Genomic DNA, 9,400 nt, shown 5'->3' on the forward strand with positions numbered 1-9,400 from the left:
GTCCAAGTAATAAACCTTACGTGAGTAAGGGTCGATCCCATGGAGATTGTTGGCTTGAAGCAAGCTATGGTCACCTTGTAAATCTCAGTCAGACGGATTCAAATGTATTAAGAGATTAGAGTGTACTAAAAGATAATTAAAATAGGATAGAGATACTTATGTAATTCATTGGTGAGAATTTCAGATAAGCGTATAGAGATGCTTTTCGTTCCTCTGAACCTCTGCTTTCCTGCTGTCTTCATCCAATCATTCCTACTCCTTTCCATGGCAAGCTGTATGTTGGGCATCACCGTTGTCAATGGCTACTTCCCGTCCTCTCAGTGAAAATGGTCCAAGATGCTCTGTCACGGCACGGCTATTCATCTGTCGGTTCTCGATCATACTGGAATAGGATCCATTGATCCTTTTGCGTCTGTCACTACGCCCAGCACTCGCGAGTTTTAAGCTCGTCACAGCCATCCCTTCCCAGATCCTACTCGGAATACCACAGACAAGGTTTAGACTTTTCGGATCTCAGGAATGGCCATCCATGGGTTTTAACTTATACCACAAAGACTCTAATATCTCGGACTCGGTCCCCTGTATTAGATATCCAAGAGATATCCATTCAATCTAAGGTAGAACGGAAGTGGTTGTCAGGCAGGCGTTCATAAGTTGAGAATGATGATGACTGTCACGATCATCACATCCATCATATTGAAGTGCGAATGAATATCTTAGAAGCGGAATAAGTTGAATTGAATAGAAAAACAGTAGTACTTTGCATTAATCTTTGAGGAACAGCAGAGCTCCACACTTTAATCTATGGTGTGTAGAAACTCTACCGTTGAAAATACATAAGTGATGAAGGTTCAGGCATGGCCGAATGACCAGCCCCCATAAAGGTCTAAGATAGCATAAAACTAATCAAAGAGAATGATCCGAAGATGATAAAAAGTCCTATTTATACTAGACTAGTTACTAGGGTTTACAGAAATGAGTAAATGATGCAGAAATCTACTTCTGGGACCCACTTGGTGTGTGCTTGGGTTGAGCATTGAGCTTTACACGTATAGAGGTCTTTCTTGGAGTTGAACGCCAGTTTGTAACCTGTTTCTGGCGTTTAACTCCACTTTGCAACTTGTTTCTGGCGTTTGACTCCAGAATGCAGCATGGAACTGGCGTTCAATGCCAGTTTACGTCGTCTATCCTTAATCAAAGTATGGACTATTATATATTTCTGGAAAGCCCTGGATGTCTACTTTCCAACGCAATTGAGAGCGTGCAATTTGGAGTTCTGTAGCTCCAGAAAATCCACTTTGAGTGCAGGAAGGTCAGAATCCAACAGCATCTGCAGTCCTTCTTCAACCTCTGAATCTGATTTTTGCTCAAGTCCCTCAATTTCAGCCAGAAATTACCTGAAATCACAGAAAACACACAAACTCATAGTAAAGTCTAGAAATGTGAATTTTAATTAAAAACTAATAAAAATATACTAAAAACTAACTAAATCATACTAAAAATTATGTAAAAACAATGCCAAAAAGCGTATAAATTATCCGCTCATCACAACACCAAACTTAAATGGTTGCTTGTCCCCAAGCAAATGAAAATCAAATAGGATAAAAAGAAGATAATATACTATAAATTCTAAAATATCAATGAAACTTAGCTCCAATCAGATGAGCGGGACTTGTAACTTTTTGCCTCTTGAATAGTTTTGGCATCTCGCTTTATCCATTGAGGTTCAGAATGATTGGCATCTATAGGAATTTAGAATTCAGATAGTGTTATTGATTCTCCTAGTTCAGTATGTTGATTCTTGACCACAGCTACTTTATGAGTCTTGGCCATGGCCCTAAGTACTTTGTTTTCCAGTATTACCATCGGATACATAAATGCCACAGACACATAACTGGGTGAACCTTTTCAGATTGTGACTCAGCTTTGGTAAAATTTCCAATTAGAGGTGTCCATGGTTCTTAAGCACACTCTTTCTTTTGCTTTGGACCTCGACTTTAACCGTTCAGTCTCAAGTTTTCACTTGACACCTTCACGCCACAAGCACATGGTTAGGGACAGCTTGGTTTAGCCGCTTAGGCCAGGATTTTATTCCTTTAGGCCCTCCTATCCACTGATACTCAAAGCCTTGGATCCTTTTTATTACCCTTGCCTTTTGGTTTTAAGGGCTATTGGCTTTTTGCTCTTGCCTTTTGGTTTAAAGAGCTTTTGGCTTTTTCTGCTTGCTTTTTCTTTTTCTTTCTTTTTTTTTGCAAGCTTTTGTATTCACTGCTTTTTCTTGCTTCAAGAATCATTTTTATGATTTTTCAGATTATCAAATAATATTTCTCCTTTTTCCTTATTCTTCAAGAGCCAACATATTTAACATTCAGTAAACATCAACTTCAAAAGACATATGTACTGTTCAAGCATTCATTCAGAAAACAAAAAGTATTGTCACCACATCAAAATAATTAAACTAGTTTCAAGGATGAATTCGAAACCATGTACTTCTTGTTCTTTTGTTTTTAGAACAGTTTTCATTTAAGAGAGGTGATGGATTCATATTCATAACTTTAAGGCATAGACACTTAGACACTAATGATCATGTAATAAGACACAAATATAAATAAACATAAAGCTCAAAAATTGAAAAAAAAAAACAGAAAAATAAATAAACAATGAGATTAAGGAATGAGTCCACCTAAGTGAGGGTGGCGTCTTCCTCTTCTTGAAGAACCAATGGTGCTTTTGAGCTCCTCTATGTCTCTTCCTTGTCTTTCTTGCTCCTCCCTCATAGCTCTTTGATCTTCTCTAATTTCATGGAGGATGATGGAGTGCTCTTGGTGCTCCACCCTTAGTTGTCCCATATTAGAACTTAATTCTCCTAGGGAAGTGTTGATTTGTTCCCAATAATTCTGTGGAGGAAAGTGCATCCCCTGAGGCATCTCAGGAATTTCATGGTGAGGAATTTCCTCATGTCCATGATCTCTTGTTAGCTCCATTCTTTTCTTAGTGATGGGCTTATCCTCTTCAATGAGGATATCTCCCTCTATGTCAATTCCAGCTGAATTGCAGAGGTGGCATATGAGGTGAGGAAAGGCTAACCTTGCCCAAGTGGAGGACTTGTCAGCCACCTTGTAGAGTTCTTGAGGTATAATCTCATGAACTTCCACCTCTTCTCCAGTCATGATACTATGGATCATGATGGCCCGGTCTATAGTAACTTCAGACCGGTTACTAGTAGGAATGATTGAGCGTTGAATGAACTCTAGCCATTCCCTAGCCACTGGTTTGAGGTCATGCCTTCTTAGTTGAACCGGCTTGCCTCTTGAGTCAATTTTTCATTGAGCTCCTTCCACACATATGTCCATAAGGACTTGGTCCAACCTTTGATCAAAGTTGACCCTTCTTGTGTAGGGGCGTGCGTTCTCTTCCATCATTGGCAAGTTGAACGCCAGCCTTACATTTTCCGGACTGAAATCTAAGTATTTCCCTCGAACCATAGTAAGCCAGTGCTTTGGATTTGGGTTCACACTTTGATCATGGTTCCTAGTGATCCATGCATTTGCATAGAACTCTTAAACCATTAAGATCCCGACTTGTTGAATGGGGTTGGTGAGAACTTCCCAACCTCTTCTTTGAATCTCAAGTCGGATCTCCGGATACTCATTCTTCTTGAGCTTGAAAGGAACCTCAGGGATCACTTTCTTCTTGGCCACAACTTCATAGAAGTAGTCTTGATGGACCTTAGAGATGAATCTCTCCATCTTCCATGACTCAGAGGTGGAAGCAATTGCCTTTCCTTTCCTCTTTCTAGAGGTTTCTCTGGCCTTAGGTGCAATGAATGGTTATGGAAAAACAAAAAGCTATGCTTTTACCACACCAAACTTAAAATATTTGCTCGTCCCCGAGCAAAAGAAGAAAGAAAGAAGTAGAAGAAGAAGAGAATGGAGGAGATGGAGGGAGAAGTGGTTTCGGCCAAGGGGTGAAGAGAGGGTTGTGTTGTGTGAAAATGAAGAGGGAATGAGGGGTTTATATAGGAGTGGGGAGGGGTTTAGGGTTTGGCTATTTAGGGTTGGGTTTGGGAGGGAAATTATTTTGAATTTAAAGGTAGGTGGGGTTTTTTTGGGAAGAGAGGATGGATGTGAGTGGTGAAGAGGTGACGGGGAAGAGTGATTGAGTTGATTGGTGAGGGGTATTTGGGGAAGAGTGTTATGAAAATGTGTGAAGAGGAGAGAAAAAGGGTAGGTGGGGATTCTGTGGGGTCCGCAGATCCTGAGGGAATCCTGTGGGGTCCACAAATCCAGTGGGGCCAAGGACTTAACATCCCTGCTCCAATTAGGCATGTAAAACGCCCTCTGTAGGCAATCCTGGCGTTTAACGCCAGATTGCAGCATGTTTCTGGCGTTAAACACCACTTCCATGCTTGTTTTGGGCGTTCAACGCCAGTTTGCAGCATGTTTCTGGCGTTGAACGCCAGTATGGTGCATGTTTCTGGCGTTAAACGCCAGTCTGATGCTTGTTTCTGGCGTTTAACGCCAGCTTTCCTCTGGGTGCAATCCTGGCATTTAAACGCCAGACTGCTGCTTGTTTCTGGCGTTTAACGCCAGTTTCATGCTCTGTTTTGGCGTTAAACGCCAGTCAGATGCTCCTTACTGGCGTTTAAACGCTAGTAAGCCCTTCCTCCAGGGTGTTCTGTTTTCAATGCTGTTTTCCATTCTGTTTTCGATTTTTCAGTAGTTTTTGTGACTCCACATGATCATCTACCTAATAAAACATGAAATAAAGAAATAAAATAAAATAAAAATGATTAAATAATATTGGGTTGCCTCTCAACAAGCGCTTCTTTAATGTCAATAGCTTGACAGTGAGCTCTCATGGAGCCTCATAGATAATCAGAGCAAGGTTGGGACCTCCCAACACCAAACTTAGAGTTTGACTGTGGGGGCTTTGGTTGACTCTGCAGTGAGAGAAGCTTTTCATGCTTCCTCTCCATGGTTACAGAAGGAGATCCTTGAGTTTGAAACACAAGGTCATCCGCATTCAGTTGAAGGACCAACTCTCCTCTGTCTACATCAATTACAGCTCTTGCTGTGGCTAGGAAGGGTCTTCCAAGGATGATGGATTCATCCTCATCCTTCCCAGTGTCTAGGATTATGAAATCAGCAGGGATGTAAATGCCTTCAACCTTTACTAGCACGTCCTCTACTTGTCCATAAGCCTATTTTCTTGAGTTGTCTGCCATCTCTAATGAGATTCTGGCAGCTTACACCTCAAAGATTTCCAGTTTTTCCATTACAGAGAGGGGCATGAGGTTTATCCCTGACCCAAGGTCACATAGAGCCTTCTCAAAGGTCATGGTGCCTATAGTACAAGGTATTAAGAACTTTCCAAGATCTTGTTTCTTCTGAGCCAATCTCAGTTGATCCAGATCACTCGGTTCATTGGTGAGCAAGGAAGGTTCATCTTCCCAAGTCTCATTACCAAATAATTTGGCATTCAGTTTCATGATTACACCAAGGTACTTGGCAACTTGCTCTTCAGTAACATCCTCATTCTCTTCAGAAGAAGAATATTCATCAGAGCTCATGAATGGCATAAGGAGGTTTAATGGAATCTCTATGATCTCCAGATGAGCCTCAGAGTCCTTTGGTTCCTCAGAGGAAAACTCCTTATTGGTCACTGGACGTCCCAGGAGGTCTTCCTTACTGGGATTCACGTCCTCTCCCTCCCTTGTAGGTTCGGCCATGATGATCAATTCAATGGCCTTGCACTCTCCTTTTGGATTTTCTTCTGTATTGCTTGGGAGAGTACTAGAAGGGGTTTCAGTGATTCCTTTACTCAGCTGGCCCACTTGTGCTTCCAAATTTCTAATGGAGGACCTTGTTTCATTCATGAAACTTAGAGTGGCCTTAGATAGATCAGAGACTATACTTGCTAAGCTAGATGGATTCTGCTCAGAACTCTCTGTCTTTTGCTGAGTGGATGATGGAAAAGGCTTGCTATTGCTAAACCTGTTTCTTCCATCATTATTAAAGCCTTGTTGAGGCTTTTGATCCTTCCATGAGAGATTTGGGTGATTTCTCCATGAGGGGTTATAGGTATTTCCATAGGGTTCATCCATGTAATTCACCTCTGCTATTACAGGGTTCTCAAGATCATAAGCTTCTTCTTCAGAAGATGCCTCTTGAGTACTGTTGGATGCAGCTTGCATTCCATTCAGACTCTGAGAAATCATATTGACTTGCTGAGTCAATATTTTGTTCTGAGCCAATATGGCATTCAGAGTATCAATTTCAAGAACTCCCTTCTTCTGAGGCGTCCCATTACTTACAGGATTCCTCTCAGAAGTGTACATGAACTGGTTATTAGCAACCATGTCAATGAGTTCTTGAGCTTCTGCAGGCGTTTTCTTTAGGTGAATGGATCCACCTGCAGAATGGTCCAGTGACATCTTTGATAGCTCAGACAGACCATCATAGAATATATCCAGAATGGTCCATTCTGAAAGCATGTCAGAAGGACACTTTTTGGTCAGTTGCTTATATCTCTCCCAAGCTTCATAGAGGGATTCACCTTCTTTCTGTCTGAAAGTTTGAACATCCACTCTAAGCTTACTAAGCTTTTGAGGAGGAAAGAACTTGGCTAAGAAAGCCGTGACCAGCTTATCCCAAGAGTTCAGGCTATCTTTAGGTTGAGAGTTCAACCATACTCTAGCTCTGTCTCTTATAGCAAACAGGAAAAGCATAAGCCTGTAGACCTCGGGATCAACCCCATTGGTCTTAACAGTATCACAGATCTGCAAGAATTCAGTTAAGAATTGAAAAGGATCTTCAGATGGAAGTCCATGAAACTTGCAGTTTTGTTGCATCAGAGAAACTAATTGAGGTTTAAGCTCAAAGTTGTTTGCTCCAATGGCAGGGATTGAGATGCTTCTTCCATGTAAATTGGAATTAGGTGCAGTGAAGTCACCAAGCATCCTCCTTGCATTGTTATTATTTTCGGCCATATCTTCTTCTTTTTCAAAAATTTCTGTCAGATTTTCTCCAGAGAGTTGTGCTTTAGCTTCCCTTAGCTTCCTCTTCAGAGTCCTTTCAGGTTCAGGATCAGCTTCAACAAGAATGTCCTTATCCTTGTTCCTGCTCATATGAAAAAGAAGAGAACAGAAAATAATAGGGATCCTCTTTGTCACAGTAGAGAGGTTCCTTTATGTGAGTAGAAAAAGAGAAGAATATAAGAAAGAGAAGAGGAAAAATTCGAACTTAGAGAGGGAGATGGGGTTCGAATTTTGGGTGAAAGAGAAGTGTTAGTAGATGAATAAATAAATAGAAGGAGATGAGAGAGAGGGAAATTCGAAAATTAAACAAAATAAAATAAAAATATTTTAAGATTAAAGTTAAAATTCGAAAATTAAAATTGAAATTGAATTAAAATTAAAATTAAAAATAATTAGTTAATTAAAAAGAAATTTTGAAAAAGAGAGAAGGGATTTTCGAAAATTAAAGGTAGAGAGTTAGTTGAGCAGTTTTGAAAAAGATATGATTGAAACAAAAAGATATGATTGATTAAAAGAGAATTGAAATTTGTTTTTGAAAAAGATATGATTGAAATTGAAAAAGATATGATTGAAACAAAAAGATAAGATTGATTGAAAAAGATTTGAAAATCAAATTTGAAAAGATAAGAAGTTAGAAAATATTTTGAAATTGATTTTGAAAAAGATGTGATTGAAATTTATTTTGAAAAAGATTTGAAAAAAAATTTAAAAAGATTTGATTTTGAAAATTAAAGTTGATTACTTGGCTAACAAGAAACTAAAAAGATATGATTCTAGAGTTTAAAGATTGAACCTTTCTTATTAGGCAAGTAACAACTTTGAAAAATTTTTGAAAATTAAGAAATAAAATAAGAAAAAGATTTTGAAAATTAATTTGAATATTTTCGAAAAAAATGAAAAAGATTTTGAAAAATTTTAAAAATGAATTCGAAAATATGAAAAGAAAATTGAAAAAGATTTGATTTTGAAAAAGATAAGATTTTTAAATTGAAAATTTGATTTGACTCATTAAAACAACTAGATTTTAAAAAATTTTTGAAAAAAGTCAACTCAAATTTTCGAATTTGATGAGTGAAAAAGGGAAAGATATTTTTTTTTATTTTTGAATTTTTAATGATGAGAGAGAGAAAAACATAAAAATTATGAATCAAAACAACTAATGCATGCAAGAACACTATGAATGTTAAGATGAACACCAAGAACACTTTGAATGTCAAGATGAACACCAAGAACTTATTTTTGAAAAATTTTCAAGAGAAAAAATCATGCAAGACACCAAACTTAAAGATTTTTAATTTTTAGACACTAAGAATTCAAGAATGCATATGAAAAACAAGAAAAGACAAAATAAGAAAATATGAAGATCAAACAAGAAGACTGGCCAAGAACAACTTGAAGATCATGAAGAATGCAATGCATGAAATTTTCGAAAATAATTTTTTTAGAAAATTAAAAAGATGCAATTGACACCAAACTTAAAAATTGACACTAGACTCAAACAAGAAACACAAAAATATTTTTGATTTTATGATTTTATAAATTTTTTTTATTTTTTTCGAAAATTAATTGGGAAAAACGAAAAAGAAGAAATTTTTTTGTATTTTTTCGAAAATAAGAAATAAAAATCTTAAAATTAAAATAAAATTACCTAATCAGAGCAACAAGATGAACCATCAGTCGTCCAAACTCGAACAATCCCCGGCAACGGCGCCAAAAACTTGGTGTGCGAAATCGTGATCATTACTTCCTTGGTAACGGCGCTAAAAACTCAATACGCACGTTCATGATCTTAATTCTGTTTCACAACTTCGTACAGCTAACCAGCAAGTGCACTGGGTCGTCCAAGTAATAAACCTTACGTGAGTAAGGGTCGATCCCACGGAGATTGTCGACTTGAAGCAAGCTATGGTCACCTTGTAAATCTCAGTCAGGCGGATTCAAATGTATTAAGAGATTATAGTGTACTAAAAGATAATTAAAATAGGATAGAGATACTTATGTAATTCATTGGTGAGAATTTCAGATAAGCGTATAGAGATGCTTTTCGTTCCTCTGAACCTCTGCTTTCCTGCTGTCTTCATCCAATCATTCCTACTCCTTTCCATGGCAAGCTGTATGTTGGGCATCACCGTTGTCAATGGCTACTTCCCGTCCTCTCAGTGAAAATAGTCCAAGATGCTCTGTCATGGCACGGCTATTCATCTGTCGGTTCTCGATCATACTGGAATAGGATCCATTGATCCTTTTGCGTCTGTCACTACGCCCAGCACTCGCGAGTTTTAAGCTCGTCACAGCCATCCCTTCCCAGATCCTACTCAGAATACCACAGACAAGGTTTAGACTTTTCGGATCTCAGGAATG

General features: G+C 38.4%; 1 non-coding gene across 1 annotated transcript; it reads left to right on the plus strand.

The window, feature by feature from the left end:
- The first annotated feature begins 6,490 nt into the window (after window positions 1-6,490).
- On the plus strand, window positions 6,491-6,598 carry LOC112768903 (small nucleolar RNA R71). The gene has a single exon (XR_003186280.1). It is a non-coding gene; the product is annotated as a small nucleolar RNA R71 (small nucleolar RNA).
- Window positions 6,599-9,400: the final 2,802 nt, after the last annotated feature.

The sequence above is a fragment of the Arachis hypogaea genome, chromosome 17 (assembly GCF_003086295.3).
Source record: "Arachis hypogaea cultivar Tifrunner chromosome 17, arahy.Tifrunner.gnm2.J5K5, whole genome shotgun sequence".
Classification (NCBI taxonomy): domain Eukaryota; kingdom Viridiplantae; phylum Streptophyta; class Magnoliopsida; order Fabales; family Fabaceae; genus Arachis; species Arachis hypogaea.